Here is a 16,721-nt window from a genome sequence, read left to right as displayed (position 1 = left end):
ATTAACAAGCTCATGGACACAAGTATCCATTAACAAGCTCATGGACACAAGTATCCATTAACAAGCTCATGGACACAAGTATCCATTAACAAGCTCATGGACACAAGTATCCATTAACAAGCTCATGGACACAAGTGTCAGTTAACAAGCTCATGGACACAAGTATCCATTAACAAGCTCATGGACACAAGTATCCATTAACAAGCTCATGGACACAAGTATCCATTAACAAGCTCATGGACACAAGTATCCATTAACAAGCTCATGGACACAAGTATCAACTAACAAGCTCATGGACACAAGTATCCATTAACAAGCTCATGGACACAAGTATCCATTAACAAGCTCATGGACACAAGTGTCAGTTAACAAGCTCATGGACACAAGTATCAATAATTGTGTGGACACAAGTATCAATTAACAAGCTCATGGACACAAGTATCCACTAACAAGCTCATGGACACTAAGTATCTACTAACAAGCTCATGGACACAAGTATCCATTAACAAGCTCATGGACACAAGTATCCATTAGCAAGCTCATGGACACAAGTATCCACTAACAAGCTCATGGACACAAGTATCAATTAACAAGCTCATGGACACAAGTATCCATTAACAAGCTCATGGACACTAAGTATCTACTAACAAGCTCATGGACACAAGTATCCATTAACAAGCTCATGGACACAAGTATCCATTAACAAGCTCATGGACACAAGTATCCATTAACAAGCTCATGGACACAAGTGTCAGTTAACAAGCTCATGGACACAAGTATCAATAAGTGTGTGGACACAAGTATCTACTAACAAGCTCATGGACACAAGTATCAATAAGTGTGGAAACAAGTATCCATTAAAAAGTGCATGGACACTGAGTATCCATTAACAATCTCATGAACACAAGTATCAGTTAACAAGCTCATGGACACAAGTGTCAGTTAACAAGATCATGGACACAAGTATCCATTAACAAGCTCATGGACACTAAGTATCTACTAACAAGCTCATGGACACAAGTATCAATAAGTGTGGAAACAAGTATCCATTAAAAAGTACATGGACACTGAGTATCCATTAACAATCTCATGAACACAAGTATCAGTTAACAAGCTCATGGACACAAGTGTCAGTTAACAAGTGCATGAACACAAGTATCAATTAATAAGCTCATTGACACAAGTATCAATTAACAAGCTCATGAACACAAGTATCAATTAATAAGCTCATGGAAACTAAATGTCAATTAACAAGCTCATCAACACTAAATATCAGCTAACAAGCTAATGAACACTAAGTATCAATTACCAAGCTCATGAACATTAAGTATCCATTACCAAGCTCATGAACATTAAGTATCCATTAACAAGCTCATGGACACTAAATGTCAATTAACAAGCTCACGCACACTGAGTATCAATTGATAAGCTCATGAACACTAAGTATCAATTAACTAGCTCATTGGGGGCCTCTAGTGGTCGAGTGGTGTAAACCACTCTCCGTTATGGATCACTGCCATTTCACCTCTGTCTGCGTAGGTTAGAGTCTCGGGGTTCAGCCAATGTGGGTATGTGAGAAAGTTTGCCAGTAGCTTCTTGTGGGTCAGTGACTCTTTCCGGGGTTTTCCCAGGTTCTTCCTCCACCATTAATACTGGCCGCCATGTATAGCCAATCGTGTGCTGAAAAATGGCATTAAACCCTACAACAACAACAACAACAAAAGCTGGCTCACTGACACTAAATATCCATTAACAAGCTCATGGACACTAAGTATCAATTAACAAGCTCATGGACACAAGTATCAATTAACAAGCTCATGGACACAAGTATCCATTAACAAGCTCATGAACACTAAGTATCCATTAACAAGCTCATGAACAATAAGTATCAGTTAACAAGCTAATGAACACTAAGTATCCATTACCAAGTTCATGAACACTAAGTATCCATCAACAAGCTCATGAACACTAAGTATCCATTACCAAGCTCATGAACAATAAGTATCAATTAACAAGCTAATGAACACTAAGTATCCATTAACAAGTTCATGAACACTAAGTATCCATCAACAAGCTCATGAACACTAAGTATCCATTACCAAGCTCATAAACACTAAGTATCCATTAACAAGCTCATGAACAATAAGTATCACTTAACAAGCTAATGAACACTAAGTATCCATTAACAAGCGCATGAACACTAAGTATCCATTAACAAACTCATGAACACTAAGTATCCATTAACAAGCTCATAAACACTAAGTATCCATTAACAAGCACATGAACACTAAGTATCCATTAACAAGCTTGTGAACAATAAGTTTCCATCACCAAGCTCATGAACACTAAGTATCCATTAACAAGCTCATGAACACTAAGTATCCAACAACCAACTTGTGAACACTAAGTTTCCATTAAGAAGCACATGAACACTAAGTATCCATTAACAAGCTTGTGAACACTACGTTTCCATCACCAAGCTCGTGAACATTAAGTATCCATTAACAAGCTCATGAACACAAAGTATCCATTAACAAGCTCATGAACACAAAGTATCCATTAACAAGCTCATGAACACAAAGTATCCATTAACAAGCTCATGAAAACTACGTATCCATTAACAAACTGATGAATACTAAGTATCAGTTAACAAGGTGATGAACACTAAGTATCCATTAACAAGCTCATGAACACAAAGTATCCATTAACAAGCTCATGAACACAAAGTATCCATTAACAAGCTCATGAAAACTACGTATCCATTAACAAACTGATGAATACTAAGTATCAGTTAACAACCTGATGAACACTAAGTATCCATTAACAAGCTCATGAACACTAAGTATCAGTTAACAAACTCATAAACACAAAGGATAAATTAACAAGCTCGTGAACACTATACATTAACAAGCTCATAAACACTAAGTATCCATTAACAAGGTCATGAACACTAATTATCCATTAGCAAGCTCATGAACACTAAGTATCCATTACCAAGCTCATGAACGCTACACATCAATTATCAAGATCATGAACACTAAGTATCCATTAACAAGCTCATGATCACTACATATGAATTAGCAAGCTGATGAACACTAAATGTCAATTAACAAGCTCATGAACACTACATATGAATTAGCAAGCTGATGAACACTAAATGTCAATTAACAAGCTCATGAACACAAAGTATCCATTAACAAGCTCATGAATGATAAGTATCCATTAACAAACTGATGAACATTAAGTATCAATTAACAGCTCATGGAAACTAAATGTCAATTAACAAGCTCATGAACACTAAGTATCCATTAGCAAACTGATGAACATTAAGTATCAATTAACAAGCTCATGGAAACTAAATGTCAATTAACAAGCTCATGAACACTAAGTATCCATTAGCAAACTGATGAACACTAAGTATCAATTGATAAGCTCATGAACACAAAGTATCCATTAGCAAACTGATGAACACTAAGTATCAATTGATAAACTCATGAACACAAAGTATCCATTAGCAAACTGATGAACACTAAGTATCAATTGATAAGCTCATGAACACAAAGTATCCATTAACAAACTGATGAACATTAAGTATCCTTTAACAAGCTCATGAACACAAAGTATCAATTAACAAGCTCCATTATCACTATCATATTCAGAGATGGGACATTTTTCTCTGAACCCTGGGTTCCTGACATTTTAATTGAATCTAATTAATCTATGCTGGGTCTGGTATTATGACACTTGGTTAAAATATTTCACTTAAGTCATACAAATCACATAATGCTATTCTGTTCAGTACATGGTTACAATGGTAGATTTATTTCTTGTTAAATCAAATGACTTCATTTTTTTCACATTTCTGCCTATATCTTCATATGCATGGTTCAGAATGCCTTAAATGATTGATTTGAGACCAAGTCCACCAGAATTTTGTTGGCTATAAATAATGGGGTCTAAAGGTTCATCCTGGACCCTGGGTTTTAGCATTTTTCAGTCCTGTTACATAATACTACAAATGGACAAAATGTATTAAAATTTGTTTATAAATTTAATCCGTTTATCTAACAGTTATTTTTTTCTACCACCATGTTTTGTCAGACAGATAAAATTAGAATATATATGACTTTAGTGCCGTTGTCCAAGGCATTAGCATAACAGCATACATGTAAACATGGATTATTCTCCAGACTGGTTGAATTGCAGCAGTTGTATTGATTATACTGTACTTTGATTAATTTTGAACCTTCAACAGACAACTCTGTCCATGGCAGACTTGTTGTGCAGGCCAGTAAGATCTCTCTGTGTACATGTATACACAAATAACAGATACATTATGGTATAATTAGATGTATACTGTTTGTAGATTCAGGATGAAGCATTGATTGATTGATTGATTACTAGATAGATATATTGAGAGGTTCCAAAAACAGTTACCATATATACTTACTTATAAGTCAAGTCAAACTGCAAACAACATATACCATTATCTACCATATTGTAATGCACCTGCAGACTAGGAATTATTTTGCTTTGTTTCACTAATTACTCAAAACAAGCTGTACAGACCCAGATCTGCCATCACATAATGCACCATTATAGTTTGCTGTTGGTCTTTATGTATAAGTGAGTATATACGGTTTTCATTGAATTTACACATTCTTGGAGATTTAGGTACCTTTTCTTGCATAATTTGTCATGCAAATGATGTGGTCTTTTTATGACCAGAGATTTATAATATTTCATCCTGAATCATCTTCCAAAAATAAATTAATCGTACCTTGGGCTTGTGCCAGTATTGAGATATTTAAAGGCAACCTTTTTTGCAATATTTCACTTTGAAGGTAGCAGTTACAATATTGAACAGATTTACAACTTGATGTTGTATGTGTACTTCTAGTCAGTTTCTTGGTTGGGCCACCAACCAGATTCATGGGAATTAATTGTATTTGCCCAACTATGATGGAAGATTCTTCAGATCAGCTTGCCAATTAATTCTGCTGCTGATCTCATTTGCAGAATATCACTACCTTTTTGTGAAAAATCAAAAATGTGTGTATTCCCAGTTGGCCAATTTTCCGTTTCCCTAGCACTTTTTTCCCCTAAGGTTAAAATATGCCATACAAGATATAAAAAAATTCAATTAAGTATTATAGGTCTTTTTTGGTGAAAAATACCGACTTGCCTGCTCTAATTTTAAAACCATTGCATTGTTTTGTTTGGCATTTTATAGTGTTTGGAATGTTTCTTAAATGTTAAAGGTTGAATTGATAAATGTCAAATTTGCATCACTAGAACAAATAATATATTAGTTATTTTGTTTTTAAATGTCATCCAGAAAGCTTTATTTGTTTATATCATGTGGAAGAAATGGGAGCTAAGTGTCTTTCCTGAGGGCAAAACAAGGCAGCGAACCTGGGTTGGTCTGGGTGGGTATTGAACTTGTGACCCTTTGATTGCAAATCAACAGCTCTACTTATTGAGCTTTTATAGCTCCCAGTAAAGCATGTGTCAAGGGTTATGTATTATTGATTGCAACAGCAACTTCATCCATGCTCTACAGCTTTCCAACTGCATCTCTTCGGTTTTGAAGTCTAATTTGTATCAACAGCAGGGCATCATTGGTTCTCTGTGGCACTCTACAACTAACTTAATGCAAGCTGAGTCATGAATTAACTGATTAGACTTAAATGCGATCCTCTGATTTCTTATCGATGGTGAGTATTGCATCTCGCTATATTATCATAATCTTGTAATCCTTAGGTTATAAATACATATATATGTCACAATTTAATTTATTCATTTTGCCAGCTACACTAGAGTTAATTGATAACAACATGAAGTTCTCCACTGCTTTAGAACACACCTGACTCATTGTCTATAAAGTTTCATTACCATTCTTAATTTGCTGTAATTGCCTTTCATTACAGTACTACCACAGATGTCTATACAATGGGTCATATCTATATGCTTTGTTCTGTGATTATCTTTTGTATGGGTGTAACAAAAGCATAATATACACATATATGTTGTTCAATCCCCAGTTTATGTTCTACACAGAATTAATGTATCTACTCACTTTAATCCATCTTATAAATTAATGTATCTGCTCTCTTCAATCCATTCTATAAAATAATGTATCTGCTCACTTTAATCCATCTTATAAATTAATGTATCTGCTGTCTTCAATCCATCCAAAAAATAATGTATCTTCTCACTTTAATCCATCTTATACATTAATGTATCTGCTCTCTTCAGTCCATCCATAAAATAATGTATCTGCTCTCTTCAATCCATTCCATAAATTAATGTATCTGTTCACTCTAATCCATCTTATAACTTAGTGTATCTGCTGTCTTCAATCCATCCATAAAATAATGTATCTTCTCACTTTAATCCATCTTATAAATTAATGTATCTGCTCTCTTCAATCCATTCTATAAAATAATGTATCTACTCACTTTAATCCATCTTATACATTAATGTATCTGCTCTCTTCAGTCCATCCATAAAATAATGTATCTGCTCTCTTCAATCCATTCCATAAATTGATGTATCTGTTCACTTTAATCCATCTTAAAAATTAATGTATCTGCTCACTTCAATCCATTCCATAAATTAAATAATCATGGACTTCAAATAATCACTGATGTTAATTTTTTGTATACCATGATTAAACACTAAGTTCACTAATAATTGATAACATTTGTGTACGTAAAACAGAGCACAGACTCTTTGGTCGGCCAACTTGTATAAATTAAGCTTGAAAACACCTATTCATCCTTCAGGTGCAATATCTGGATTAGTCATTTGCTAAACTCCTAGAGATCAGAAGGCATTTGACTTACATGACAAGCCTATGATGAATAGGGAATAATCAAAAAAGCCATATTTGGCTATTTTTTTTAACCCAATAACTGAAATTTCATCTGCCTTTACAGATTAGTTTTAAATACTGAATGACCCTTGACCTGAATGAAAAGGGATGTAACTAATATCTCTTCTGAAAGATGAGCTTTATATGTCAGAAATAGCTTTACTTTACAGGCAGATACATGATGGTATTGAGCTTACCTGTGACACTGGCAACAAAAAAAACATTACTATTTTGTCAACACAACTAATTGCTTCAACCCTCTCGTGTAAGGATAAAATCTGCCTCGCATTCGATCCTGACATATTGATATCTTTGAGTTACTAACAATGTGACTGTAGTGTGGTGAGTGCATGTTGTGTATACATACACATACAAGTGAGATTTGAAATGCTTATACATGAATTCATACGATGTGCCTTTATCAAAACAATGCTCATCGCTCATCAAATTTATTGTGCATACTTATGGTGGTTGCTGTTGATATGCTTCAGTGACTGCTTAAGGCAGGAAGAAAGCACTGTTGATTAGGAAGTACCTAGCGAATGACTACTTATGGAAGATGATCTTTTCACACAGGGTATTTATACAGAAAATTTTGCCAGGGTGGGGGTTGGGGATTAATTGCCATTGTTACCAGATAACTGCTATTTGTATGAGTGAATGTTCGGATGATGTGAGATCCCCACTCCTCATTGTATTTGGTTATCGTTATATGGGAGATGTTTGACCATGGTGTTATTTCCTGGATCACGGATCAAGTAAACAATAAAATAAAAGATGAAATTAATGGATGTAATAACAGATCTGAACAGAGATATAGAATAGAACAAAAAAGAGAGGCCCTGTATTTAAAATGTAACAGTTTAATCAACTGCATAAAACAAAATTGAACATGACATTTGAATGATTCACTTTCTCATAGAAATAGAGTTACAAAATTTATACGAAATTCAGTTAGCCATTCTGTTTCACTGATGAAACAAACACTCATCATATAATCGAGTTACTGATCAAACTAAAATTGCCAGCATATTTGCTCCCAGTCTGAGGAACCAAAATTTGTTTAGTAAAAGGATAAAGCTGACTAAAGATTTGCAATATAACAGTAGAAGTATCACAGAGAACAGCAACTGTTTTGAATATGGTGCAAAGCTAGAAGAATTACACTATGTTACAATGTTGTTGTTGAGATTTTTTTGTTTATTGGGTTGCAACGTTTTGTTAAAAATACATGCTTCATTATCACGTTAAGTTAAATACATCATAATTTCATATAATCAAAACATAAAATATGGAAAGTACTATAAAACAATGAGCCTTCTGTTAAAAAAATTATGTATTTAAGTGCCCATATTTTGTGAAATTTTCCCAAACATTAATGGTTGGAAATAGCAGGGCCGACATGAGGGCCTGGGTCAAACAACACTTTTTAAATTTTATAATATAAAAGTTTTGTTTTGAACAAGAATGACAAGAGGTACGGGTGTTTCTTACCCCAGGGCCCGTGATCGCTTTCTACGGCCCTGGGAAGTGGAACATGTATGTATTCAGTAAGTATGATGTATTAAGAAAGGGCGTTACTAATCCCAAACCTAGAGAAGTAAGTGAAAATCCACTTAAATATGACTGCAGTTTAAATCAGTTCATATACCACATAAAACTTTTGGTAAATATTCAAAGTTAAAGAGTAAAACACCATCTTAGCGATGCACACAGATTGATGACACATTACTACGTCACATGGATGAGAGGATCTTCATAAAATGCCTAATTCATATTGTTATAGAGGATCTCAAATGGGTAACAATTTAATATTGAGTTTATGAAAAAGAGTTGAATAATGTCCAGCTTTTGCCAGCCTTGGCTCACGAGTTTCATAAATTTAATATTAAATCATTACCCATTTGAGATTCTTTTTATCACATAGTTTTATTTCAGTAGAAATTATTTAGAATGAATGAAGAACGAATAATTTCATTCATTCTGACAGACGCTGTACCTTTCTTTTGTTGTGCGTAAAAGAACACTCCCAAACAAAGTTGAAGTATTGAAAGTAAATTATGCATTTTTGCTATAAATGAAAGAATAACATCCATCCAAATAAGCAGATATTTTACAAAAGACAAAACATTAGTCAACGCAAATTATTCAATGCGTGTGATGTCACATTGTTTGATATGGTGCACAGTACCAGTTTGAGTTGGACTATACAACACATTGACAGTGTTTATGTTGAAATTCTACATCACAACTAATCATTACATTGTTGCTGTATTTTTGTGAAAAGAAGATTACAGGATGCTTGTAATACACATGTTTTTACTGTAATGTATTTGTAACCAGATATTTGCAGTATTTGATTTGGAACATTTCGTTGTATGGAAGACTCAAACAAATCTCGGACTTTGAGTCAGACTTGCATCACATATTTACCATGTAAATATGTGTGGTTATATACAGTTCTGTCGGTTGGGAAGACCGGTTTATGTCTACATTTTTTTATGTGAAAAAAGGTGAGTTTATTTACACATTTAAACCATGCTTGTGTATAGGGTGGATTCCATACTGCAGATATACTGACCCTCAACCCCCACCCTCGCTATCAACTGAGCAACACCCGTGGTTTTACTTGTTGTTATTGTTCTTTTCATAGGGGTTTTAGCCATTTTTCATGTTATGACATACTATACTTGACATAACAAACCCCTGTAGAGGTAAATTGGCCATATTGAAACAGAGGAGACCATTTTTCCCCAATTCCCTTTTGCGAGTCGAATAAAAAAAATGGTGGCTAAAAATGTTCATTCAAGACAAAAAATTCTAGAAGGTGGGGTAAATCAGCCAATCAGTAAAGAGGATACTGCACAATACAGTCAGAATCACATAAAGTGATATTTTAATGTGTGGTAATATAAAAAGTATGAAAATGCACATACTATAGGCAAACTGTACCAACTATGTTGTAATATAGTATATCTTAAAAATTTTGAAAAGAATCCATGACTTAAAAGAGGAAATGTAATAAATACAAAACCACAAATGTTTGAAACAGTTGTTGGTAGAATGTTTATGAATGGGCATGTATATATTCATCCAATGAAGGGTTGATGTAAGCATATGTCGTTGGCATCCATCCATCTTTGAGGGATGATGGTGTAGCTTCCGGTTGGGTGTACCAGTGCAAGTGGCTGAAGAGTCTGATCCTATAGTGACAGTCTCTGTTGCACTCGATGCAGGTGAATGCCGATGCTTGTTGAGGCTGTTGTTGCTTTGCTTTTCTCCTGGTTCTCTTTGCAGCGAGGTTTGTGTTTCTTGCTTCCTCTGCTTTCTGAATGCCATCTGACAGCAAGATGCCAGGCAGTGCAGTCATCAGCACAGCTCTTTCAGTCGTTGATGATGTTGGCCGTCTTGATGTCCCTCTTGCAGATATCTTTGTAATGCAAATGTGGCCCTCCAGTCAGTCGTGCACCTTCCACTAGCTTACCATATAGCAGGTCTTTGAGAATGTAGCCTGGGTCCATTCTCCAGAAGTGGCCAAGACAGGGAAGGCGTCTCACACTGAGAATGGAGAACATGCTATTCATGCTGGCGCATTCCAGAACCTGTGTTGGGTACTTTGTCCTGACACTGGATGTGCAGAATGTGGCACAGGTATCTCAGGTGGAAGCTGTTGAGTTTCCTCTTGTGGTTCGCATAGGTTGTCCATGCCTCGCTGCTGTAAAGGAGTTTGCTGAGCATGTAGGTCAAGATAGACGTGTAGTTTGGTCTTCTCGGTGAGGTTGGGGTTGTTCAAGACCCTCTGGTTCAGTCTGGCCATAACTGCTGCTGCCTCTGCAATCCTGCCATTCACCTCAGCATCAATGAAGAGCAAGCTGGAGATGGTAAACCCAAGGTATGTGAAGTTCTTAACTTCCAGGTTGTACCCATCAGTGTTGGGAGGGGAGTCTGTGTCCTGCACCATGACTTTCATCTTCTTGGTCAGTCCATACTCCTTGCAGGCTTGAGAGAAGTGACATTCCAGCTGGTGCAGTCCATCTTCCATGTGTGATACCAAGGCTGCATCATCAGCAAAGAGCAATTCACAGATGAGAAACTCTGTGACTTTAGTCTTAGCACAGAGATGGGCGATGTTGAACAGCTTGCAGTCAGCCCTGGTGTGGATGTACACTCCCTCACTGCAGTCCTTGAAGGTGTACTAGAGGAGCATAGAGAAGAAGATGGCAAAGAGCTTTGGTGCAAGGACACAACCTTGCTTCGCTCCGCTGCTGACTGGGAAGGCCTCCGATGTTGCACCATTGAAGCACACTGTGCTGTGCATGATCTTGTTGAAATATGTGACGACAACGAGCAGTCATGGGGGGCAGCCAGTCTTCTACAGGAGCTTGAAGAGTCCGCTCCGGCTGACCAGGTCAGATGCCTTCGTCACATCTATGAAAGCAACGTAGATGGGCATCTGCTGCTCGCGAAACTTCTCCTGCAGCTGGCCTAGTGAGAAGATCATGTCTACAGTTGACTGGCCGGCTCAGAAGTCACACTGGGACTCTGGGTAGCCGTGGGAGGCTAGGGTTTGCAAGCACACCAAGGCGATATGGGCAAATTCCTTTCCAGCGATGAGGAGGAGGGAGATGCCCCAATAGTTGTTGCAGTCACTATGGTCTCCTTCCTTGCCATCTTCTCCATGCTCCTTCAATACGCCTTCAAGGACTGCAGCGAGGGAATGTACATCCACACCAGGGCTGACTGCAAGCTGTTCAACATCGCCCATCTCTGTGCTAAGACTAAAGTCACAGAGGTTCTCCTCTGTGAATTGCTCTTTGCTGATGATGCAGCCTTGGTATCACACATGGAAGTATATGTGTGTGTGTGTGTGTGTATATATATATATATATATATATATATATATATATATATATATATATCTTAAATTACTATAAAAAGTATATATACAGTGAAACTCCTAAAAACCTAATACCAGATTTTGAGAGGTTTTATGTTTATTTATATTTTCCCAAATGTGAAGAAAATGTTTTTTTATAAGTTATTATTTAATTGTAGAGAACAGAGAACATGATAAGAGAAAATCTGTGTTTGTAAGAGTGTAAATTAAGAAAGCCAAAATCACATCTGCTCACATGAATAAATATTACTGTTCCATATAAAAACTCAGTCCACAAGAAACATTCAAGGAATGAGATAAAACGTCTTTAACTTTACTTGAGTAGAAATCATAATCCATAATATTTAAATGCTCTGTGTAATCCATCATGTTCCTAAGGCCACATTTCCCCCCACCCTGGTTTCTTCAACGTAGTTTTTTCCTCATATTGTATTATGGTTTAAGCCTATGATGTATGCTAAATTGGTCATTTTAACATTTTAACAAGTGAGTAAAACAAATGAGTTATGGCTACATATATGTAATGATCTTCTTTGAACATTAGCTGAGTGAGTCTGACTTTAAGAAAACTGTTTTGTCAGTCTCTGTCTGCATAACATCAAACATAAGGTCACATGTCTGGTTTTAAAGCCTGGGTATTAAACAACAAATAAAAGTGTTCTGTTGATTATTTATAGCTACAAACAGGAGAGTATTTCAGTTAGATAATAAGCCAACATAATTTTAAATACCTTATCTTCAAGCATTTAGTTAGTACAAATTGCCCTTTTTATGGTTCAAAGACTTCCCATTAGAAATTGTCTGTCTACCTTTGTGTCAGCAGGCATGACAACTATTGTTTTAACCTCATGTGCCCCTGGGATGTTTTCTCACAAATAGGCCTAGAGTGTTTGCTTGACATAAATAATCTGGTCAGGCATTTAGCAGCTTAGATACATTTCCATGGTTGAATTGAGTTAGTTTTATAGGGTTTTTATTTTGTGTCAAATTGCAGCTTGGGATCCAAATTTGTTCATTTTTTGGAGTTGAGAGATTTTGGCTTAGCGGAAGGGAAGTGATCATGTTAAACAAAGACACATTTGGTCAACCATCACCTCAATGTTGAGGGGATTCCAGTATACCAAGGGTTCAATTTTTAGGGGATTCCAGTATACCAAGGGTTCAATTTTATGGGGATTCCAATATACCATGGGTTCAATCTTTAGGGGATTCCAGTATACCATGGGTTTAATTTTATGGGGATTCCAGTATACCAAGGGTTCAATTTTATGGGGATTCCAGTATACCAAGGGTTCAATTTGTAGGGGATTCCAGTATATCAAGGGTTCAAATTTATGGGGATTCCAGTATACCAAGGGTTTAATTTTTAGGGGATTCCAGTATACCATGGGTTCAATTTTATGGGGATTCCAGTATACCAAGGGTTCAATTTTTAGAGGATTCCAGTATACCAAGGGTTCAATTTTATGGGGATTCCTTTTTACAATGGGTTCAATTTTTAGGGGCTTCACTGTACATTAGAAATTGTACTCCACTACTACATGCCTGACACTTTCTGCAAATTCATTGATATTTTTCAGTTTTTGTTTGTCTTCATCTTTCATTCAATTAACCATGTTTAGAACATTGAAAATATGGAATTTTTTATCTAAAAATGAAAGGTAGTTCTACAATTAAATATTTTCCATTCTCAAAAATCACTTGTACTGGTTAAAGTTATACATTTTTTGTTTGCAGAATTATGTCATTTACCAGACCAGATCTGTAATAAAGAATCAAGTAGACATTATTTGAAAATAGAAGATATATATATTGTAGAGATAATTTCATAGTGCATTCTGTTTGGGTTAGTGTGACACAAACAGGAAGTTTGATGTATGCTGGTTAGACTTGTCATTAATTATTAACTGCGAGGGATGGAATTTGCTCAGTTTGGGGCGTAAATTGAATTTTAATCAGGACTAGATTGGTTAATGGATAGAGCCAGATAAGAGTGTGCTATTTTAATGTCATAAAATGATATTTTCCAGATAGTTATAAATAAAGTATGACTAAAGAGGATTATTCGATGAGTTTGATTTAAAAGGGGTTAAAGAAGTAATCATGATTGGGTGATAAGATAAATGAAGTGTGTTCCCAGACAGAATTTAGGGTTTTAACGTAATCTCCCTCACAATTTTAGTCAGTCTGAGTTTTTCTGGCAAAAAGGGGAAGCTGGCCCAGAGATCAGTAGAAAGTGCTCATTAAATAAATTGTCCAAGGGGCCAAGGGGTCTGGAAATTTGTGAGACCCTGAGCCAGAGGAGAGACAGTGGGAATTCATTCATAATAAGTGACTGAAGGCTCAGGAAGGTACAAAGATATTGTCTTGATTGCATACAGTATATGTTCATTGATGTAAGTTTGAAATTAATTGTTGAATTTATTAATCTTGAATTCATACATCAGTTTTCCTTGAGTTCATAAGTAAATCGCTTGCATGCATTTTGTCTCAAATGTTATATGACTCATGTTTGAAATGAAGGAGCTTGGATTTACTTGTATGTAATAGAAATCATGTATCATAAAAATTTCATTCATCGATGCTGAGAATTGATTTTTGTGTGTGTCTGGAAATGTATGTCAATGAATCGCTAATTAGCAAAGTAGTGTGGTTAAGAGAGGAGTGAAGTCCATTATTTCAGTTGTGAATTCACTTCAACTGAGAATTTAGGACCATTTGCCGACTGGCATAGATCAGATGGTAATTTATAGCTGCAGCAGGGCAGTAATAGTATGTGAGAGGTCTGATTAGGTCATGGTCTCAGTAGGAATGTGAGAGCAGCTCTACCAGACATAAATTCATGTTAATAGGTTTTGAGTTTGTATTAGGGTGCAAAATAACCATAACTAGTTCTGTTGAATATCGATAGACAATATCTGATGCAAAGAGAGACTGGAAACATTGTTTAATCCCACGAGAAGAAAAACCTGAAACGAATTTAGGCTGGGTACTATGTTTTTAGTTTTAAAGGGAAATTAGCTCCATACCTGACAATTCAGCAAAAAAATAGCACAGTCTGCAACTAAGAGGATGATGACCCAAAGAAGTTAGAGAGAGAGAAGGAAAGAAATATGGAAATGCTAACATATCACCAATAGTGATTTGGAAAAGTACTGAAGTACCAGGTGATGCTGACATGCCAGCAATTTAAGTTCAAGCAGTCACTTAATCATATGATGAAATTTGTTCTATCGGTGTAACAGAATGGCCTACTGAATTTCGTATAAATTTTGTAACTCTCTTTCTGAGAGAAATTGAATCATTTAAATGTCACGTTCAATTTCATTTTGTTAATAATTGATTAAATTGTTAAATTTATGTATGTGGGCTTGTGTTATTCTCTATTCTATATCTCAGCTTGGATCTCTTTTATTCCATCTATTAGTTTCATATTTTATTTTCTTGTTTACTTGAACAGGGCAATAACACCGTGATCAGTCATCTCCTAGATAATGATAACCAAAAACCATAAGGAGTAGGAGAGATCATACATTTCCAGCACCACCTGACTCTCTTTTCCTCTCTCTTTCTCTCTCTCTGTATATATATATATATATATATATATATATATATATATATATATATATATATATATATATATATATATATATAATATTAGGGTTTCATTTAGGAATTATGCCCATAACTTGACAGTATGGTACTGGTATTACAGATACGCTGTGGTTGGCATCAGTTGCTAAATCTTAAAATGAGAGTTATTCCAAGGACCACAGGCCAGTTCAGTGTACATCTAGTTGTCAATCATTTACCTGCATGAAATCAAATGTATAATTTGGCATTATTTTACTTACTGAAGATAAAACCATAAGACTTGATGAAAAGCCACCCATCTTAAAAATACAGAAAAGTGTCTGACATTTTACTATTTTTATCATTGTTTGATACTAATCCCACACCATCACATTAAATAAATATATTAGACTGATCCACTGGTTTTATCATGGGAAAAATAATGTATGTTTTGCACCAAGTTATGCATAGTATTCAAGGGAATTTTGCTTAAGGTGACCCTTGAACTGGAGGGAACCTGAGAACTAAAAGGAAACCTGATGATTACTTACATAACCATTGTTGAAACTGGCATTTGATCTTTCAACTGCCAAGGTACAGTATGAGCACTTTACCACAGGCACTACCCAAATCTCTATATAGATCACCCTTCGACCTTGCACATAATGAATTTACAGTATCAAATACCAGATAAATGTTTTCTTTGGAGGTCAGCTGAAGCAGGAGCCATACTGGAGCCTTGTTGAAGTCCTGGCAATCTGGTAGCTTATCAGAGATTATCCATCCTAGTGGAAAAAGGTGATCATGGTACAGATTAAATAGATGAGAGCTACATTCTTAATTCTTTGGTTTCTGATTTCAGGTCATGGGGGTGGGGTTCGGGGGTGGTGGTGGTTAGGAAATATTTGTATAAGATTCATGTTGCCACCAGTGCCATATGCACTCACTTTCAAGTCATATTCAGCTGTGAATGATGTAGAACCTGACCTGCTGTTGCATAATTAGCTGGAAAATCAGTCTATGTTGCTTGTTCTACTGATGATTCCTAAATAAAAACTGCATAGGCCCAGACCTGCCAGTTTGTTATACAATGGCAGATCTCAGTCTGTGAGTTTGCAGCTGGTCTCAACTTACAAGTCAAGTGAGTACATATGGTTGGTGAAAACAGAAGTATTCTCCCTTTCACTCCATTAAAAACACTTTCAGCTGACTTCTAAAACATTGATGTTTTTCTTGGTCTATATCTGCGAATTATCATATGTAATTCAAGCAGTTGTTTATTTTGTCTTTATTTTAGCAGTCTGTCAGTACCAAACATTCAGACAGTTGTTCTTTATCTGTACCCTATGTTCTAGCATTTGTTATCTCCAATTT

The sequence above is a fragment of the Sinohyriopsis cumingii genome, chromosome 15 (assembly GCF_028554795.1).
Source record: "Sinohyriopsis cumingii isolate HCF-2022 chromosome 15, ASM2855479v2, whole genome shotgun sequence".
NCBI lineage: Eukaryota > Metazoa > Mollusca > Bivalvia > Unionida > Unionidae > Sinohyriopsis > Sinohyriopsis cumingii.
The sequence above is the reverse complement of the archived record's forward strand: the minus strand, read 5'-3'. Positions refer to the sequence as shown.